Here is a 23,535-nt window from a genome sequence, read left to right as displayed (position 1 = left end):
TTATCATACCTGAGTTTTTTAATGTACTTCACTCCCACTCCCTCTACTAGTAAACTTCCAACCGTTCTCCACACAGAACCGAGGTCGCGTATGCAGTACTGAGTTAGTGAGTATAGCCTAGTACGTTCCAGAAATATGTTCGCGTTTTCCAGTGACCAAAGAGCTTTCAATATTGAATCATATTTTCGCACAGGTAGGCTACTGTCGTCCGTTTGCCTACGTCGCATCCCGGTTTCCCCCACCTGCTTCTGTTCGCCCCTCTGTAAAGTCTAGTAGCTGGGCTGTCTTAGCTCTTTTCTGAGAACATTAATTTCTGTTAGGAATTGGACGTCTACGTAATATTATACAACTGTTTAAAATAACTTAAATAAAAGGACCTCGTTAAGTAATTAACTGTCACGTGATTTCCCCCCCCTTTCTACGACCCTGCGACAAAATCACTTGAACGGACAGTAGATAGCATTTCTGAGTAATTTTATCTTTTCGGATCGGGCAGAAGTGAAGATTAAATTTACAGTACGTAAGCTACTCTTTTATAGAGTAGGTACAGAATTATTTCAACATGAGTTACTCGTACGAAGGAATTGGAATTAGGTACAATATTCTATAGTGCGATAATATGCACAAAAGAACTGAAGCCTGTATCGAAATGAACAGCCACCAGTTTCAGGAATGTGTTTAAATATCCATATTATGATTATTTTTCAATTTAACATCATTCTCTATATTGTATGCTAATGTGCTGTAACAGTACAATATACACTGCACAATTAATACGTCCTAATGGATAGCTCAATTCGTGAGTAAAAACACCAAGTGTTAATACAGTACTGTATTTTGATTAATCAAAAACCTTATGAAAATGATCAAACTCATAATTGCGGTATTTCCTATTTTACATAAATGGATGAACTACTTTTCTTCTCTCCTATACCTAATAAAGTGACTTGTATTTTACGCCGATATCATCGAACTCCAGTCTTGGAAGGGGGAGCAAGCGGTGTTTCCGGTTCTAGACCTTTAATCCAAAGATATAGACAGGTTAATATTAAAAATGTTAGTAAAAATAAAATGATGTCCCTGTATAGGACAGTGGTCGTCAGCACTCGCTGAAATATGCAAAGTGTACGCGGTGCTGTCCTGTGTGCACTGTCGTGCAACAGGGAGAGATAGAGAGCATACCCGCTAGCAGCTATGGAGTGCACCCTAGTGCACTGCGTTTTCCGCGGGTAAGAGGGACGACCCCTGGCATAAGACAACAGAGACACAGCGGGAGTTACAGACGGAAGATAGTAGCTGCTTTCTCTGTCTCATACTACACAATTTGTACGCGTAAAGAATACATAAAAAGAACTTCGTCACAGCGAGCTAGCGTCTTTCGTTAACTAGACAACGTTGGAGCAATCTCAGTGGCTGATTACAGAATAGCGGCTGCATCTAGCCCCGCCTCAAGTTCATAGATGTTTTCTGCTCACTTTGAATTAAAATTTTAATAATGTAATTCGCTTTATGCCTATTTTCAGGAACTATTAGACTACGTTAATTCAAAAGTCTTGTACAGTTTTTGTAAATGATTATGGGTAACTTGGTTACTTATTGCAGTCAACTGCATTTATAACCATTTTCTAGTATCGTATTTTGTAAATTTTTGGCAAGTTTGTTTTATTTATTTCGCTAAGTATTATTGCAGCAGTTCGTAGTATCTAATTTTTAGTTCTTGGTACAAAAGCAAGACATTCATCTGCACCTATCTGCTCGTTACAGCTGTCTCCAAATAAAACAAAGTGCTACGTATTGTTATGCCCCAGTAGCTGGTATAATAAAGCACAGTGCAGACACGGCTTTGTTTCTCCATAAAAAGAACCCAACTCTGACACTGACAAAGGAAATTAGCTGACCTAGAAAAGAGTCATGAACCATATGAGTAAGCACAATTTGTACAGTTTAACTTACCTCGTGCGAAGAAAGTGAAGAAAAAAGCAAAAACTGCCATTATGAACCTTCGCCTGAAGCTTATGATTCATACCTCGCGCTTCAGCTGCTTCTGGAGCAGTAAGGCGCTTATGACGAGGGGAGTGTTGCATTTAGTGGTTTATGAGGATGGAAAAGAGCTGCTTGAAATAGTGGTAGAGGGAACTTACGAGTAATTACTTAAACAAATCTCCCACATGATCAGGCGATAAACGGATCCCTGCCCCTTTTATGAAAAGCTTGAATGAACTGATTACTACTGTGTTACGATGTACCGAAGTACATATGATGTTTTCGTGCAGAAATTCTGCGTCATCATATGATGAAGGATGGGTGGAGAGGAGAAAAATTCTCTTCGGCACCGAGATTTGAACCCGGGTATTTCGTCGGATCCCGGCTACTTAGTCACTTGTATTGAGTGCACCTCTGCACATTAATGTATTGGACATTGTGCCACTGTCACACATCTGTGACGCGGTGTATGAGGCTTGGCCGCTAGAGGGAACCTAAGAGGTGGAACTTAAACTGAGAGGATTCAATCCGGTATCGAAATGGGAATCCGGTGTGGCTTAGTGGATAGAGAGTCAGCACGTAGAGCTGAAGACCCGGATTCAAATCCCGGTGCCGGAAAGAATTTTTCTCCGCTCCACCAATCCTTCATCATTGAATGAACTGAGCTAAAACTAGTTAAGAAGAAGAATGTACAAACAATGAGGAAAGGAGAGAAGGAGATGAAAAGAGAAACGAAGAGACTGAGAAAGAGAGAGACAAAGATAATAGAAAAAGCAAGTCAGGAAAATAGAAAGAGAGGGAGACTAAGAGGAAAAACAATGAGAGAGAGGAAAAGAGAAAGAAGTGAAGAAAATAAAGAGAGAAAGAGAGGAAGAGAAGAGGAAAAGAGAGAGGGGAGAGAGAAAGAAAAAGAGAAAGAGAGGAAGTGTGAGAGAAGAAAAGAGACTGGAGGTAGTAGAGAGAAAGGAGAAGTGAAAGAGAGGGAGAGATGGCAAAGAGAGAGAGGAGAGAAAAACAGAAAGAGAGGGGGAAAGAAAGGGAGAATGAAAAGAAAAATAGAGGGGAAAGAGAAAGATGGAGGAGAAAGGAAAGATGCGAAGAGAGAGAAGTAATAAGAGAGAGGGAGAAAAGAGAAAACTATATAGGAATAGAGAAGAGGGAGAGAGAGAGTAATAAAAGTGGGGAAGTAACACGTGAAAAGAGAGATGGAGCGGGAAGAAGAGAAAGGGATAGGAATAGAGGAGAAGACAAAAGAAAGAGAGAAAGATGAAGAGAGGGAAAATGAGAGATGAAGAGACAAAAGGGGACGCGATAAAGAAAGTGAAAAAAGAGAGGAAGCGTGAGAGAGAAAATGAGAAACAGAGTGAAACCTGAGAAAGGAAAAGAGGAAGAGGTAATGTGAGAGATGAAAAGAGAAATAGAGGGATGAAGACAAAGAGAAAGAGAGGCATAGAAGAACAAGAAAAAGGGCGAGAGAACAAAAGAAAAAGACAGAGAAAAGAGAAGGGAAACAGGGTGAGAGAGAATGAGAGAAAGAGAGAGAGATACTTACTTACTTACTTACTTACTTACTTACTTACTTACTTACTTACTGGCTTTTAAGGAACCCGGAGGTTCATTGCCACCCTCACATAAGCCCGCCATCGGTCCCTATCCTGAGCAATATTAATCCAGTCTCTATCATCATATCCCACCTTCCTCAAATCCATTTTAATATTATCTTCCCATCTACGTCTCGGCCTCCCCAAAGGTCTTTTTCCCTCCGGCCTCCCAACTAACACTCTATATATATTTCTGGATTCGCCCATACGTGCTACATGCCCTGCCCATCTCAAACGTCTGTATTTTATGTTCCTAATTATGTCAGGTGAAGAATACAATGCGTGCAGTTCTGTGTTGTGTAACTTTCTCCATTCTCCTGTAACTTCAACCCTTTTAGCCCCAAATATTTTCCTAACAACCTTATTCTCGAGGAGAGAGAGATACGAAAAGATAAATAGAGAGAGAAAAATAAGAGAAGAGTGATATTGTGGGAGAGAGGGAAGAAGAGGAAGGGGAGGGACGAAAGAGAGAAGACAGGGAAAGAAAATAATGATGGGCAGATAGAACGAGAGGAGAAGAATTAAGAGAAAGGAAGAAAGATGGATAGAGAGAGACAAATGAAGGAGAAATTGAAAGAAAATAGATAAAGAAGAAAGGAGAAAAGAGAACCTGAGAAGAAGTAAAAGACGAAGGGAGTAAAAAAGAGAAAGAGAAATTCACAAAGTGGGAGGGTAGAATATAACAAAAGGCTAAGATATTAAAATGGGAAAAGATAAATAGTAGGAGAGAAAATTAGAAAAAGAAAGAAATCAATAATGAATGAAAGAAAGGTATGTGAGGAATAGAACAGAAAGAAAGGAATACAGAGAGAAGTTAAATAATACAAAGGAAGATGTAGCTTGAAAAGAACATTGAAATGACAGGGAAAGAATTGGAGAGGGAAATGAAATGGAAGAAACAGACAGAGACAGGGAATGCAAATAAAATATGAAGAATGAAGTGCGAGAAATAAGATTGAAGAAACAGACCATGTGAGGAGATGAAGAAGAAAAGCAAGTAAAATTGTAGATATTCTAGAAGAACAAACACAAAGAAATGGAGCCAACAGGAAAGAACAAAATAAACAGTTAGAAAATTGAATTAATTGCGAAAGGGAAATAATATAGAAAGTGATTAAAATATATAAAACAGCGGGAAGATGAAAAATAAATAGTAATTAGTTACTTACTTACTGGCTTTTAAGGAACCCGCACGTTCAATGCCGCCCTCACATAAGCCCGCCATCGGTCCCAATCCTGTGCAACATTAATCCAGTCTCTATCATCATAACCCACCTCCCTGAAATCCATTTTAATATTATCCTCTCATCTACGTCTCGGCCTCCCCAAAGGTATTTTTCCCTCCGATCTCCCAACTAACACTCTATATGCATTTCTGGATTCGCCCATACGTGCTACGTGCCCTGTCCACCTCAAACGTCTGGATTTAATGTTCCTAATTATGCCAGGTGAAGAATACATGCAGTTCTGTGTTGTGTAACTTTCTCCATTCTACTGTAACTTCATCCCTCTTAGCCCCAAATATTTTCCTAAGCACCTTATTCTCAAAAACCCTTAATCTCTATTCCTCTCTCGAAGTGAGAGTCCAAGTTTCACAAACATACAGAACAACCGGTAATATAACTGTTTTATAAATTCTAACTTTCAGATTTTTTGACAGCAGACTAGATGGCAAAAGCTTCTCAACCAAATACGAGGCGCATCCAGAAAGTAAGTTTCCCGATTTTTTTCCCTTGAAAGTAAACGTAATTAGCCGTGTCAATTGCGCATGCGTAACAGATCTATGACGTATCAATCATATGCCAGCCGGATAGGTCCCGCCTAATGCCAGTAGCGTGGCAGCAATGGTCCCAAATGGAAGCTCTTATTCCTTCTCCCGCCGCCTGCGAGGTTCGGTCGGTGATAAAGTTCTTTAATGCACAAAGCATTGCGCCAATTGAAATTCATCGGCAGCTCTGTCAGGTCTATGGGCCGAACATCATGAGTAAGCAGATGGTGCGTTGTTGGTGTAGGCAGTTTTCCGAAGGTCGTCAAAGTGTCCATGATGAAGAGCGCAGTGGGCGACCGTCCCTCATCAATGATGATCGTGTTGAGCTGGTGCGGCAGTGCATCATGGAGAACCGTTGCTTCACGATTACGGAGCTGAGCAGCCATTTTCCGCAGATATCGCGATTCTTGTTGCATGAGATTGTTCAAAAAAGTTTGTGCCAGGTGGGTGCCGAAAAACCTAACACCCGAACACAAAATGCAACGTTTAGGAGCAGTACTGACATTTCTGCAACGGTATCACGATGACGGCGACGAGTTCCTCGACAAGATCGTCACGGGCGATGAGACTTGGATTTCGCACTTCACCCCGGAAACCAAGCAGCAGTCAATGCATTGGCGGCATAGTGGATCTCCGGTCAGGACGAAATTCAAACAGACGCTGTCGGTACGGAAAGTGATGTGCACGGTGTTCTGAGTCAGGAAGGGCATTCTGCTCATTGACTTCCTGACAAGAGGTGAAACAGTGAACGCTGAGTCTTACTGTGAAACACTGCGAAAATTGCGACGTGCCATTCAAAATAAGAGGCCTGGAATGCTTACTGCAGGTGTTGTGCTCCTCCATAACAATGCTCGTCCACATACGGCTCGGCACACAGCAGTTGTTTTGACGGAATTTGGCTGGGAGTTGTTTGATCATCCACCCTACAGTCCTGATCTTGCTCCCAGCGATTTTCACGTTTTCTTGCATCTCAAGAAATTCTTGTCCTCCGGTGAGCGTTTTGGCAACGACGAAGAGCTGAATCCGTTTGTCACACGCTGGTTCCATTCACAGGCGGCAGAGTTCTACGACAGAGGGATACAAAAGTTGATCTCACGATACAAGTGTCTCAATTCTGATGGTGGCTATGTTGAAAAATAGTTGAAACGTTTCTGTACCTGTTGCCAATAAATGTTTTCCTGAAAGTGTGTTTTTTTTAAATAGGGAAACTTACTTTCTGGATGCGCCTCGTAATAACAGGCATTTCCCATATTTATTCTGCGTTTAATTTCCTCGCGAGTATCGTTTATATTTGTTACTGTTGCTCCAAGATATTTGAATATTTCCACCTCTTATAGTATGAAATATAAAATAATAGGCTATTGATAAGAAGAAGCAAGAAAAAAAGGATTGTGCAGGAAATGAAAATTGAAGAAAGGAATGAGAAAATTTAAGGGAAGCTAATGTGTAAAGAAACAAAAATAAAATAGAAAGAGGGAAGAATTCGGATGAATGAGGAAGATGGAAGAATGAAGGAAATAGAGAAAGAATAATTGTGTAATAAAGTGAGAGATGATACAGAAGATAAAGAAAGGTGAAGCGAGGAAAGAGAGATTGGAGGTGTAGAGGTAAGCTATAAGAAAATAAAGACAAAAAAAATTGAAAGAAGGAGAATTATTGGAAGCAATGATGTCAAGATGACGTCCCACTTCCGCTAGGCGCAGTTAGGGAAGAAGTAGCAACTAGATCGACTAAAACGAGGCGTGACTAATAAGCTGGAGCATTTCGAGAAGCGCCAATACAATAGAGAAGTGATGTGAAAAGACTGGAAGAAGATACGGGAGGAAGTGTGGCGAGACTGGAAACAAGAGTGTGGAGATCAATCTGAGAACTTAAACAGACTGTGACGAACTCCACCTTGACCCTTCAATATTAGGAGAGAAGAAAGTCTCTAGACTACTGTTATTAGTGTGATTTTATCTGAATCTGGAAAAGGGTGAGTCATATGTTGTTATGAACTACTGCGTTTATGAAGTCAGTTTGTATTTATTTTTTCCATCATATATACTTTATTAAAATGTTAAAAGTCCCAGTCAGGATAGGGCAAAGACCCCTTTTCAATTATCAATATAAAATCCTTTTAAAATACAAATTTCATTCACTACAAAAAGGTAATTTTTTTTCATTATGAGTGAAAACCCGGAGGCTTGAACCGCAGCCTGGAGCTTAACGTGCTTACTTCCTTAGATAGGGCGATTGTTTTTATGTTTCTGTACATACGATTTCAAAGAAACGACGTATATATATATAGAGACATCATTTTATTTTTACTACAATTTTTATTTTACCTGCGTTTCTAAATGTACTTGACTCCCACCCTTTTCACTATTATCCTTGCTAACGTCAGTCACACAAACTTACGGCCGCTGTTGCTAGCAGTAAACAGTACAGAGTACAGTGTGTTTCAGAAATATGTTTCATTTTCTATAGAAGAAAGAGCTTATATTATTGAAGTTTATTTTCACACAGGTATCGTGTGTAGCATAACTGAATAAAATTGATCTGTGTGGACTGAGCACAAGTGAAGATTAGAGTTACCGAAAGTACGGTACCCTATAATATGGTACGGTACTTAACAGCATTATTTAAACAAGAGTTTGGTTTTACTGTTTGTATGAAGGACGATGATGGAAGCTGGAATTACAATATAACCGAATGTGAACAACAGTTTTTTCACAATTTCCTGATTATATCATTACGGAATATTTTCGTAGAAATGTCATTAATCTGGTAGATAAATTTAGAGCAACAGAGTGTATAGAAAGGAAGAGAAGTGTAAGATGGCCAACAAAGGTGACACAAGATGCTGTAGAAGATGTTAGAGAAAAGATGCAGCGAAGTCCTAATAAGTCGGTAAAAAATTTAGCTGTGGAAATTGGGGTTTCTTACGGAAGTGCTCACAAAATTCTCAGGAATAAATTAGGTCAGTAATATGCTGAATAAAGTAGACATTACATAATGAATATAACCGCCTGAAGAGTTGAGTTTGTGAAAAAAAATTGTTACTCTTCTACTGTTTCTTGATAAAATACAGTAAAAGTAATGATCAAACTGAAAATCGTAATACTGTATTTCCCTGCAACATAAATGGATACACTACGTTTCTCTCCTCCTATAGCTAGTAAAATGATTTGTTTACATATTGCACTAGCAACTCCAAACTCCTGTAATGGAAGGGAGGTAACAGTGTTTCCGAGTATAGCCAGGTTAATGTTAAAAATGTTGGTAAAAATAAGATGATGTTCCTGTATATATATATATATATACATACACTATCTACCAAAAAGTAATTGGGCACTGTTTTTGCCCCTTTGGAACCTCGTGGTACCAACTCTTGCTGCTATAACAGTAGCCACCCTGTCAGGCATGTTCTCCACTAGTTTGTGTAGGATATCCACTGGAATGCGTCGCCATTCCTCTTGCAACATGGCACTCTGTTGGATAATGGAAGTTGACCCCATGTTTAGGCGGCAACTGTGCAGTGGTATGCAGACAATAATGTTCACCGGTTGGACTGGTCTGCACAGAGTCCTGATCTCAATCCAATTGAGCACCTTTGAGAAGAATTGGACCGGCGATTAAGGTCTCGGGAGATGCGGCCAACTTCCACTGTCCAACTGAGTTCCATGCTACAAGAGGAATGGCGACGCATTCCAGTGGATATCCTACACAAACTAGTGGAGAGCATGCCTGACAGGGTGGCTGCTGTTATAGCAACAAGAGGTGGTACCACGAGGTTCTAAAGGGCAAAAACAGTGCCCAATTACTTTTTGGGAGATAGTGTAGTATATAACGGACATGTTTATGTATAATTTCAGGCACATTGAGTACACAACTAAAATACTATCGAAAATTTCACGTACAGATTTTCAGGCACGTTGTACATACAATTAGTGCCACAGAATATTTACCTTAAGACTTTAGACATTTTATAGCCATAATAAAAACTATGTACAATTTTCAACACTTTGTTAACACGTTCAACATATTTTACTCGTAGTATCTGAAAATTACGATTCATTAGAACTTCGTGCAGGCTTACATATCCAATGTGTTACAGAATTTCGTATATTGTATGTACTCAAAATAATTTTATATAATCTTCTTGAGGTACACGAAATTAGGCTTATGTAGTGTTTTTGAAACACTTGATATACTTATTCAATGATCTAGAATTTTCCTAGTAACATCAGAGACTGTCGAAATTTAAGTGTTCAAAAACAAACTCATTAAGCATTTCCTTTCTGCGTACAGTAGGTTTAATTTTTACTTAAATAAAAGTTAACTTCTACAATAAACTGTCTAGCCTTTATTAATCAGTTAATCTTTTAGTACTTTGGTTTTTATTGTGTTTGTAAATGTAATATTAATTTTAATTTCAATTATAATTTTATTCTTAATATTGTAGTCGTAATCCTCTGTTAGAGGGGAAGAGAAGGCTTGATGGCCTTATCTCTACCAGGTTAAATAAATAAATAAATTAATTAATAAATAAATAAATTAATTAATTAATACATAAATAAATACATAAACAAATAAATAAATATTATGGTTACTGAGATCCTGTACAATTTATGCAATGTTTTTTTATCTTTCGCCATAAATACATGAATCTCCAACGTCTCGAACGATGTATCCGTCCATCACGAGCACGAGTTCTCCTCTTTCAGGGGCGAGCTAAAATTTTTTCTATATATAATATATGTTATGTTATAATTATTAGCAAAATAATAAATAAATAAATAATTCAGTAAGTCCTAATAATGGAATCGTTACGCAGGTCCGAAAGGTCGGATCTTTAAGCCACATTCAAAAGGCGATCTTTTTTCTCGATCTTCAATTAGTTTCTTCTTTTCTTGTACTTATAGCAGCTGCAACTAAAAGAGCTCAAATTCCATTTTCTTCATGACTTCCTGCTGCTATAGCAGCCCCTACTCCAGTATCTGCTTTGGTTCATTCATCGACATTAGTTACTGCAGGGGTTTTTTGGGACCTATGGCACCAAAATCCAAAATCTCACACTACGTTGAACACCGTGGAACATTTTAATCATTCTATTCTCTGTAGGCCTACTCAGCCAATATATTAAACAAATTTATTCTTACATACGACTCTTCAAATATTTCATACCAGTTACACATATTATTTTTATTTCATTTATTTTACGAAGCTTTATGAACTGTGATGGCTATCTAGCGTTTGAGTGCAATGAAGATGATAATACCAGCCAAAAAAGTCCAAGGTCCAGCGCCGAAAATTACTCAGTATTTGCTCTTAATGGGTTGAGGGAAAACTCCAGAAAAACCTCAACCAGGTAACTTGTCTCAACCAGGATCTGAATCCTGGTCCGCTCGTCTCATGTTCAGACATATTGACCGTTACTCCAGAGCGATGGACTACATATTTTATGCAATACCAATTTTTTTGTGGATAGGTTTCCTGGGACACACTGTATAAACATTTCATTAGCTTCTGAGTTGACATCAAGCAAGCTGTAACTTAATAAAAGTCCTGAACTTTTTCTGTGACTATACACTATTTAAATAAAAGTGGCATAAATTAAAAAAAAACAAACTAAACTACATGTTACACAGTCATCTCTATCATTATGACGCAACAGTAGCTATGGTAATAGGGAAAGGACAGGCCAGGTAGGCAGAGATCTAACCAATCAGACCAGGTTTCACGAAGTCATTGTATTGGAGGCAGTATCGTTAATCAAAACGAACAGAGTCGTTAAAGCTAAGGCAGGGTTGCCTTTTCCTTCTTGCTGGTGGAAGGGACCGACCGGGTTTCATGTATAACACATTAGTCGGAGCCCCGTTTTTAACATACATGGACAACTTTCGAGAAATTGTTACTGACGGAGCCGCGGTGCCTATCTGTGTGGTCACGATTGAGTATCACGCGTGAATATAGAATGTTGCTGCTGCTTGCTTGTTGCAGTATTTCATTGACGACTTTTTCAATCCTTTTTTTCTGTTGTAAAATTCTGAACTGTGTTATCCATTCACTTGTGTAAATCGTACTTCTCAAGGTCGCATTTAATAAACATTGTTTTTAAAAGAGCTTCGTGTAGCAGGTTAATATATTATCGTCTTGTCTGCCTGCCTCTCTTTGTATATATAACAAACCCGAACCATAATTTATAAGGGAATATAAATGGAATGCAGAGGACTAAAGTAAAAATTCGCATTCCCACCCATTTTCCCAAATCCGCATTCCCGAATGGACGTTTTTCCGAAACTACCTTTTCTTGAATGCTACTTTCCCGAAACCACTTTCACGAAGCCATGGTCCCGAATTTCATTTACATTAATTTCATTTACTACCTAGGAATAATATTTAGCAGCGATCTCGGCTGGGGGGAACACGTTACTGACACAGCGGGAAAAGCATGGAGGGGTTACACTTTGTGATGAGAGTACTAAGGAAAGGCTCTGATAAATCCAAAGAGATTGCATATAAATCACTAGTTCGTCCAGTAATGGAATATGGTGCTGCATGTTGGGATCCTTACAGATTAGAACATATAAAGACACTGGAAAAGATTCAAAAACGGACTCTCAAGTGTTGTCGTAATAATTAACCATTAAAATGGGACACACTCACGGACCGGAGAACGCGAATTCGATTACGCGCAATGTTCAAAACATATAGAGGTCAGCCTGCCTGGAGAGAAATAAAAAATAGGTTGCAGCCGCCAAATTACTCTTCAAGGAACGACCACTCATATAAATTGAGGGAAAGAAGACAGAGGACGGACACTGGAAAGTTTTCTTTTCTCAATCGTACTATCAGGGACTAGAATGCTTTACCTGCAGACTTACTAAAGGCTTTACCAATAACCAAAAATGTATTTAAAAATAGGCTCAAGGACTTTACTAATAGACGGTAGTATATTATACACACTACTTAAAGGGTGTAATTGATATCTTGTTATTTGAAGTGTTCTATCAGTTAGGAAGTGTGTTGTGTCAGTGAAGTGTGTAGTGTCAGTGAAGTCTATTGTGTAAGTGAAGTGTGTTGGTGTCAGTGAAGTGGCTGTGCAAAGTATTTGAACAGTGAAATGGTTAGAAGTGTTAGTGGAATCAGGTAGAATCAGTGCAGTGAGTGAGTTGACAGTGAAATAAGTGTAGTGCCGAAAGGTACTTGTGGAGGTATGAGCCTGTCAGACTCGTGGGTCTTAGTTCGAACTTAGGGTTAAGATACAAATTAGATTTACTTTAAATGTTATTTTAAGTGACGATACTTCATTTAATTTAGGATGCTCCTCGTTATTATTATTATTATTATTATTATTATTATTATTACTATTATCACTATTATTAATTATTGTTTTTTATTAGTTGTGTTTATTATTAATTGTGATTATTGAGTGTAATTAGTTACCACTGCCACCGGGTATGTACCCATTTGCAGTGTGAATAAATGCATACATACATACATACATACATACATACATACATACATACATACATACATACATACATACATACATAGTTTCCCCAATATATTATATTATTTCATAGAAAATTAGGTTCACTTTTCTTCTTCTTCTTCTTCCTTCAGCGGTAGACATTATTGTCTGTAGCAATCTACATATCTTGTTCATGCCACCGTTTTTTGGGTCTTCCTATATTTCTTTTCCCTACCGGTTTATAATTCTTAAATTGAAATGGTAGTCTGTCTATGTTCATTCTTTGTACATGGTTTATCCACTTGGTTTTATACTCTTTAGTTTTATCGTTCAGATTATATATATATATATATATATATATATATATATATATATATATATATATATAATTCCTTTCTTATGTCTTCACTTCTTTTATGGTCTATTTTCTTATAGCCAGCTACTGCTCTTAGAAATCTCATTTCATTTGCTTCAAGTTTGCTTTTATTTTTCTTTGTCATGATCCAAGTTTCGCTCCCATACAATAGTTTTGGCACTGACATTACTTTATAAAACTTTAATATTGTGTCTTTTCTTGAGGTTCACTTATTAATTAGGTTATTTTATGTGTTATTATTAATGTAATTATTGTGTATTATTTGTACTGTGCATTATTTTTATTGTGTGTAACTGTTACCACTGCTACCGAGTGTTTGCCCACATTGCAGTGTAAATAAATATATACATTATACGAGAAATACCCGAACAATAAAAGATATGAACTGACATTCATTAAGTTACATGTTGCCAGGAAACAAAAAAAAAAAAAAAAATACATTTAGGCAAACAAATGTATTAAATTTATGTTATGAGAAACATGGCACATGAATTATTATTATTATATTATTATAATGTATCGAAGTACAATATGATATTTCCGTGCAGGAATCTTGCGTTATATTATGATGAAGGATGAATTGAACAGAAAAAATTCTCTCCGGCACCGGGACTCTAACCCGAGTTTTCAGCTCTACGTGCTGACGCTTTATCCACTAACAAGCCATACCGGATTTCAGTTCCGATGCCGGATTGAATCCCATCAGTCTAAAGGTACGGTCACACGTCGCTACTTTTGCAGCGCTGCAGTACAAAAAACTGCGCAACTCTCGTACTGCGACGTGTGAACAACGGTACAACTCAAAAATTAGCGGCTGCCGAACCTGCTGCCCGCTACTTTTTCATGCTACGCGCAGCTTAGAAGTAGTGACGTGTGAACAGGGTTCTCAGGGTTGCAGCCGCAGTGTTTTTGATATCGGTTTTGTTGAAACTTTTGCTGCGGTTGCGACCAGTGTTGTCACCCAAATGTGCCAATGATACTTTTATTGTTTGGATAGATTTTAATGTTAGATGTGATGAAAATAAATTATTTGTAACAGTTACTAAATGTACAACACAATCTGAGTATATTTGCTGACGATATAATTCATTTTTTTTTTATTTTCTGTAGCGTAGTTTCAAACAGGAGGGTTGCCAACATTTATTCCGTGAATATGCTGTTGGTTATCATTTCAGTATATGTGCGTTTTAATAGCTTTATAGTAAAAATAATGCCAATTTCTGAATACTAGTTAGGACAGAAAAGCAAATAATAGATAAATAAGCTTTCGCATGAGTTTCTTAATAATGCGAACATAACCACAAAATGTATATTGAGAAGTCAACACGCAGATGGAAACCTGCAGCTAGACAGTGGCTGCAAAAGTAGCGCCTTGTGTGTGAACAGACTCGCAACTTCCAGTTGCAACTTTTGCAGCACTCGGGTTGCGCAGCACGAAAAGCATCGCGCTATTTTGGCTTACGTGTGAACACGACACGCAACTTTTGCAGCTGCAGTACAAAAGTTGCGCAGCAAAAGTAGCGACGTGTGACCGTACCTTTGTTAGTGTATGACTTCCAAGTGGCAAAATCGTTGTTTCTTGAGCTAAAAACGCGATTTGTATAAACGTTAATAAAATCTATAAATTCCAACCGATTGTGCTAATTCTTTCAGAAAGTGTTTAATACGCGTGTCAACACCGGTTTCTATCATTGGTTTCGATTTTCGACTCAAACAAAAAGTTTGTAAAAAAGTTCTACCTCTCAATTTTCTCTATATCATATAAACCAACGACCAACGTCGCACAGTATTGATGTCGACACATTGATCACGATAAACAGCCTTCAATCTCCGATGAATGTCTATGGGGGGCACATTTTCTGCTGCTAAAAACTCGATCACAGCACGCTGCTTCAGACGCACCGACATAGTCCTGGGGCCTGTTTCACAATGTTTACAAGCTTTGTAAATTGCAAACTTTGCTTGTAGATTGTAAACTTCTGTTTCACAATCTTTGTTTGTAATGTTGAACTTTACAAAGGAAATCAAATCTTTACAAATTAAAATTTGCTCACTTTACAAGCATTCTGTTTCACAATGAAGGGTAATTTTACAAACGTGTAAACTTTACTTGTAAAGTTAGCACATTTTTCTACAATAGCTTTGAGATGTGTAAAGTTTGATATTGCAACAAATTCTGAATAAATACAATAAAGATATATTTATTAAATTAATTTTTTAGTAACTGGGTAATATTAAGAATTAAACTAGAGCAGTTTTGATGTTATTAAGTAGTTCTAATGACTCAGACGAAGATATTGAATTTAGGCCTAATGAAACAAAGACGTATACGTAAAATTTTCCGGCCAAGAATTAATAATACGTTCGTATCATTGTATGAATTTAATGAAAGGTTTCGAATGAGTCCCGCGCTATACTTCAGAATACCGCATGAGTATTTATATACGAAGACTGTATTTAATAAATAATCGCACTTAAAAAAGAAGTTCCCTGCACCAAAAATAAATTAATTCAATAATACAATAATGACACTGAAGTCGTTTCGAGTCCCGTTTCGCTGGAATCTCTCCTCCAAGATATGGGACATCACATCCAACATGGAAAAGTGGTGCCCTAACCTCAAAGCGAGGACTGTATTGTTTGGCATTGGTTTAATATACTAGCTGTCAGTTCCGTGCGTTAGTATATAAGCACGGAATTTCTAAGTTATGTGTGCAAAAGTGCCCATAGGGTAATTGACGTTGTCAAAAGAGTTAAATTAGAGACAGGTTTTTGATAATAAATACAATAAATAAATACTTATTAAATTGATTTTTGAGTAAGTGGATAATATTAAGAATTAAACTAAAGCAGTTTTGATGTTATTAAGGAGTTCTAATGACACAGACGAAGATATTAAATTTAGGCCTAATCAAACGAAGACGTATACGTAAAATTCTCCGGGCAAGAATTAAAAACACGTTCGTATCATTGTATAAATTTATTGAAAGGTTTCGAATGAGTCCCGCGCTATAATTCAGAATACCGCGTAAGTATTTATATACGAAGATTGTATTTAATAAATACTCGAACTTAATAAAGAAGTTCCCTGCACCAAAAAAAAAATAATTCAATAATGCAATAGCGACACTACTTACGCGGTATTCTGAAGTCGTTTCGAGTCCCGTTTCGCTGGAATCTCTCCTACAAGATATGGGACATCATATCCAACATCCAAAAGAGAAAAGTGATGCCCTAACCTAAAAGCTAGAACTGTATTGTTTTGCATTGGATGCATACTAGCTGTCAGTTCCGTGGGTTAGCAGATAAGCACGGAATTTCTAAGATATCAGTGTGCAAAAGTGCCCACAGAGTAGTTGATGTTGTTAAAAGAGTTAAATTCGGGGCAGGTTTTTGATCACCAAAATGTTATTTACTATAGCACAGAATTTTTATGCTGCTGATGGGATCACTAATGTTTGAGAGGTTAGGAATGCAACATTAATAAATACTGATGGATCAACACAAACATTTAACCTGATTTTGTGTTTAGACATCGTAATTATTTTATCAATTGCATTATTTGTACGTGGACCAAATCTGTTATTTACTTATTTGACTGAATTTTGTGCTAACTTTGGTCATTTAAGTAATAGAATTATTGGTATACTCGACCAATCACATCACACGAAACTCCATTGTCGCCAATATATAAACATCTAAATACTTTTAATTTTTTTTAAATACTTTATATTTTCTGTTGGTGAAATATGAATCAGCAAACTTAGAATAATCTATTTTAGTACAAAATATAAACATATGTATCGACAGTAGTAAAAATACAGCGAGTTTAGCTCTGCTCCTTAGCGATTTTTGTAAACTGTCGTTGGCGATATTGTGTAACCAATAATGCGTATTTGTAAATTTCTTTAGCTGATTTTGTAAAGTTCGTCAGACTTTACAACTAATAAAATAGCATTGTGAAACACAATTTACAAGCATTTGTAATCTTTTACTTGTTATTTGTAAATTGTTAATTTGTAATTTGTAAGGATTGTGAAACGGGCCCCTGGTACACGCCGCCGCCATGTTTCAGGCTATAACTCAGAGCTCTCTACTGCCAGAAATACGAAACTTGCGTCACTGAAAGCAGAAAGTTCACTGAATATAATGTACTATAACTAATATTTTTAACTATACTCACAGCGACAAATAAAAATAGCAGGCATTATTTTTCAGAACGCTCTCGTATTATATCCCAATACGATTACTTCTGCTTTATTCCACTGACTTTTATTCTTTTGCTCCAGTTAATTCATGATTTGATGTTGTTACGAGACGTGACAATATATTAAATTACCTCAATTCTGATTTTAAGGTTACTAATATTTCTATTAAACTGTTACCTAGCAACACATGGCTTCCAATCGATATTAGTAGCAGAAACAATTCAGATTTCGTTTTAATAATATACTACTGTAATTTTGTTTGTAGAATATAACACACTGTTTTGATAAGGCACAGAACAGTAATTATTGTATGCTATATGTGCACTTCATGAATCCAGGACATTTGATAGTATCTACAGTAAACAGTACAGGTTACAAGAATTTTAATTAAAAGAAAAATAACGTAGGCACTGTAACTAATGACTACAATTACAAAAGCTTAACTAAAGCTTGAAATAACTTTATGTGACTTTCATTTCGACCCCATTATTTCGATAGGACTGTGTTGTCATCTGATGAACAGGGAATTCTGTGGTGGGTCCTCAAGAGTAGATCTACATTTCGTAAAAACGCTTAGTGCTCATAAGAACAAATAAAATAATGAGGAGGATGACAAGAAAGAATGGAGCACATGGAGATGAACAAAGAGCACAATGAGGAGAAAGACGAAGGGGAATGCAATAGATGAAAAATAATAAAGTCATAATGAGAACAACGAATGGAGATGGAATAAATGAAGGAGAAGCGAGTCCAGAATGAGAAGAATAACGACAAAAATGAAAGAAGATGGAGTAAATGAAATTGTACTGAGTCCAGAAAGAGGATAACCGAGAAGATGTAGTAGGTGAAGAAGAACTGAATCCAGAAAGAGGATAAACAGAGAAGATGTAGTATATGAAGAAAAACTGAGTTCAGAAGGAGGATCACCAGAGAAGATATAGTAGGTGAAGAAGAACTGAATCCAGAAAGAGGATAACCAGAGAAGATGTGGTAGATGAAGAAAAACTGAATCCAGAACGGGGATAATCAGAGAAGATGTAGTAGATGAATAAGAACTGAGTCCAGAAAGAGGATAAACAGAGAAGATGTAGTAAATGAAAAAGAACTGAGTCCAGAAAGAGGATACTCAGAGTAGATGTAGTAAATGAAGAAGAACTGAATCCAGAAAGAGGATAACCAGAGCAGATTTAGTAGATGAAGAAAAACTGAATACAGAAAGAGGATAATCAGAGAAGATGTAGTATATGAACAAGAACTGAGTCCAGAAAGAGGATAAACAGAGAATCTGTATTAGATGAAAAAGAACTGAGTCCAGAAAGAGATAACCAGAGAAGATATAGTAGATGAAGAAGAACTGAGTTCAGAAAGAGGATAATCAGAGTAGATGTAGAAAATGAAGAAGAACTGAATCCAGAAAGAGGATAACTAGAGAATATGTAGTAGTTGAAGAAGAACTGAGTCCAGAAAGAGGATAACCAGAGAATATGTAGTAGATGAAGAACTGAGTCCAGAAAGAGGATGATCAGAGATGTAGTAGATGAAGAAGAACTGAGTCCAGAAAGAAGATAGCCAGAGAAGATATAGTAGGTGAAGAAGAACTGAGTCCAGAAAGGATATAACCAGAGGATATGCAGTAGATGAAGAAGAACTGAGTCCAAAAAGAGATAACCAGAGAAGATGTAGGCCTAGTAGATGAAGAAGAACTGAGTCCAGAAAGAATATAATCAGAGAAGATGTAGTACAGTAAATGAAGAAAAACTGAGACCAGAAAGAGGATAACCAGAGAAGTTGTAGTAGATGAAGAAGAACTGAGTCAGGAATGACGAGGGCAAATAGAGAAGCCTTAGCAGATGAAGAAGAACTGAGTGCAAAATGAGAGAAGAAACAAGAGAAAATAGCGTAGATTAAGAAAAACTGAGTCCAGAGGAGGAGACGGATGACAGAGTAATGATATTGAAGAGAAGATTGAAACGGAAGATGAAAAATAGGAGAAAATGAGATGCAGAAATGTAGTGAGAATAGAAAAATTGGGAAGAGAAGGTGAAATGGAACATTAGAAAAGAACAGTAAGAGAAAAAAAGAAGAGTCTCCTTTAAGCCAAGCAACAACGCGTTTCGATCACCTGAACCAGCCGTCGCACAGTGGGGTATTTGCATCAAAAAGCTGGCCAAAAGTCGATATTTCAATATTGTCCTACACCTGAAATTCTTGCTCCCTGACAGAAAGAAATAGTGGGGGAGCGATAAGATAACAGTTTGTGTTTCATCTGCTTCATCATGTGGTCGTCAGCTGAGTCGAAAGTTGAGTGTTTGTGACAGTATACGTGTATCTTATTGACGCTCTGAGCAAGTTGACAAGTTCATTATTGTTTTTCTACGTTTTAAAGAAACAGTGTGGCCTGTTACAGGATGGATCCTTCTCAGCAAAGTATGTACTTCACTTTTGAGGGCTTTTTGTGTTTATATAAAATATATTTACAGAGTTATTGCGGTTAGAAAACCATCTATATTTTCAGTATTTTTTTTACGAACCCAAGTTTTTGTTTAATGATTTAGTGTACTTCAGGGTGAGTCCCGATGTTATTTCCTATGTTATTACAAAGACTAGATCTTTGGGTGTGTAATAGAAAAGAAATTGGCTGCGATCTCGTGCGAATTGCTTATTTTCATACATTTTTGTAACAAATACTAATTTTAAATTTTTTACTCTGTTACAAATATATATATTTTTTCTTTTACTAGGGCCATCTCAAATCAAAATTTTGTCAAGGAAACAATTATATGATATCATGCAAGAGCAAAAAGAATGTGATATCAACGAAAAATTAGAATATCTCGAAAAATATTTGCTGATGCAAGAGAATTACTCAGAGGAACAAATTAAGGCTTTTAAACATACATTTTCGTATACAAAGGCAGAGTTAAAAAGGAGATGGTTGAGTGCAAATAGAAAAGATAATTTATTCAGGAAAAATAATGAAATCTGGCTTCAAGGGACCTTGGAGTTACCCAAAGCAATGACAACGGCTACGACTGTATTCGGACGGCCACAAAAATCTTTCGGCGACTCTAGTGAAAGAAGTAAAAGAAGGAAGACTCAAGGACTTAGAGAAACAGTAGATACCGAGGAATTGACTTTTGCCACCCAGATGAAGCTGCGAGCTTGTGGAAAACCAGACGCATCAAAAGTTCTTAAGGAAATTACTAAATCTCCTCAGCGAGCGACAAAATACAGGAAGGCGTACTCCAGCAGTCTACAAGAAACAAGAGGGCAGTTGTCACCTCTACAAGCTCTTTCTGTGTTTGTGGAAGCAGGTAATTTACTTTATCACCTGCTATTTATGTCTTATTGTTCCTTAATTATCTGTTCTATTTCCATTGTTGTTGTTGTTGTTGTTGTTGTTAAGTCAACTGTCCAAACACAGGTCTGAACTTCACAGGTGATACCAACAAAGAGGCATAGGGTAGGGTGACCAGTTCCTTTCCCCTCCATTTCATACATCGCTGACTTGGTACATATTACATTAATCAGACTTCAGGTGTACACAAACAAATGAAAAATATTTATTTTATATTTCTTTATAGGTTTATCAAGAAGACAGTACGAGATCGTAAGAGCCAGCGACAAAACGCTTTACCCATGTTACTCCGTGTTGCAGAAAGCTAAGAAAAACTGTTACCCTGTACCTGAATCTTATCAAGTGACAGCTACTTGCGCAGAAATAAATCTGCAAGACTTGTTAAACCACACTGTTGCTCGATTATTGTTATATTTGTAAGAAGTTGTGCAAACTTTGAGTGAAGATTAGTGCAATACATTAGAATTAATAACCAAATGGGGGTGCGACGGATCTCAACAGACTCAATTTAAACATAAATTTGAAACTGATATAGATTCAGATGCCAATATATTTCAAAGCTCACTAGTACCTTTACAGTTAGTTTGCGGTACAGATATAAAGAAGGTAATATGGAAAAATCCTACACCTTCTTCTCCTCGATATTGTCGACCCATTAAGATTAGATTTGTGAAAGAGTCAGCTGACTTAACTAGAGAAGAAATCGGTTACTTGGAATCAAAAATAGTAACTTTAAATGAAACGAAAATTGAAATAAATGGAAGAAACTTGGTTATAAAACAAACACTGATACTATGATCGATGCCAAAATATGCAATGCGGCCACTAATACTACATCTACTATGAAATGTTATATCGGCGGAGCCACATCAAAAGAATTTAACAGTTTATCAAATAGAAGGGAAGCTGATCAAAGCACATTCAAATTTGGATTATCCATCTTGCATGCAAGAATTCGATTATTTGAGAGTCTACTGCACTTGTCTTATAAGTTACCCCTCAAAAAATGGCAACTGAGAATAAAAAATGACAAAGAGATTTATAAACAGAGGAAGACGGACATTCAAAATCAATTTAAGAATAGAATGGGCATTATTGTAGATGTTCCTAAACTTGGGTTTGGAAACAGCAATGATGGAAATACCAGCCGAAGATTTTTTATGGATCCTGCTTTGTCCGCTGAAATAACAGGTATGAATGTTGAACTGATCTATCGATTCAGAGTCATTTTAGAAGTTATATCAAGTGGACATAAAGTTGATACTCTAAAATTCGCTGCTTACGCCATGGATACAGCAAAACTATATGTTCAGCTGTATTCATGGCATCCAATGACCCCCACAATGCATAAGATTTTAATTCATGGCCCAACTGTAATTGAAAATGCCCTTTTACCGATTGGACAACTGTCAGAGGAAGCAGCTGAAGCAAGGAATAAGCACTTCCGTTCCTATCGCCAAAATTATGCCAGGAAGTTTTCTAGAGAGTTATGTAACCTAGATATCATAAACAGGCTGCTGCTTAGCTCGGATCCTCTGCTCACAAACATGAGACCAACCCTGAGGAAGAGAACGAAACCATTTTTAAAAGAAACCACAGAAATGCTACTACCTTCTTTATTTACGATTTCTGCTGATCGAAATGAAGACGATGAATCTGCAAGTGAAGCTGAAGAGTCTTCTGATGAGGAATCTTGGGAATAATCTCATTAATAGAGTATCTAACAAACTGAAAGTGAGCTAAATGTTTAGGTAAACAAAAATTAGTAATAAACTTATATATTCATGACATGGAAAACATCTACATATTTTTAGATCAATATCTTATATACTTTCATAATTACATATATTATATAATTAGTGTTAACTTATTTTCAAAGTACTCGTATACTATTACATATTTATGTCTTTAGTTAGAATAAATTAAATTTTATTTCAGTTGAGTTGTTGCCTTCTGTATAACGAAATAAGATTTACGTAAATAAACTATAATCTTTGCTATAGAGATATAAATTTACCTGTATCTGCTGTATGAAGAATATATGTTTTAGACCATTAGGCCTATATTAATTGATTGACTAAGTGTAAAAATTGCAAACATTACATAGCCTAATCATTATAAGATATGTATCATTAAAATGTAACAATTTCGTTTTGATTTTTGGCTTTCATATAATGTAAGTTTATACACGATGCAATAATAGTTTATTTTCACTACTAATGTATACCTACTCTAATGAAACTACTTATTATCTTTTTGTAATTGTAATTATGTGTATAGGTAGTAATATTAGTCGAAAACCTTGAAGTTCCTGCGATTTAAAATAATAAATAAAGAACTTGGATAAATCAATAAATAGCATAAAACACATTTTGTATTTCTCTCCAAGTGCCATAATCTCCTTATTGCATCCTAATTTAATATATTATCCCAATTAAATGCGATTGGAACACAATAATAATTTTATTATGATAATTAATACTTTTGGCCAACTTTTTGATGCAAATACCCCACTGTGCGTCGTGGTAAAATCACTGAGGATGGAGAAGAATCTCCGAAACATGTCTAACTTTTACTATTTTTTTAATAATTATATTATATTTATTAGTGTTCATATAACTGTAATATATATATTTTTTTACGTTTTTTATGAAAAAATAATAATTTCTAACAACTTAGTCCTATGATTGCAGATACCATAAATTTGCATACTATTTCCTAAATATAAAGACATTCATTGTTGAACTTGTATTTGGAAGGGGATTTCATATCATGTGAATAT

The sequence above is a fragment of the Periplaneta americana genome, chromosome 1 (genome assembly GCF_040183065.1).
Source record: "Periplaneta americana isolate PAMFEO1 chromosome 1, P.americana_PAMFEO1_priV1, whole genome shotgun sequence".
In the NCBI taxonomy this organism is placed as follows: Eukaryota; Metazoa; Arthropoda; class Insecta; order Blattodea; family Blattidae; genus Periplaneta; species Periplaneta americana.
This window is presented reverse-complemented; position numbering follows the sequence as displayed.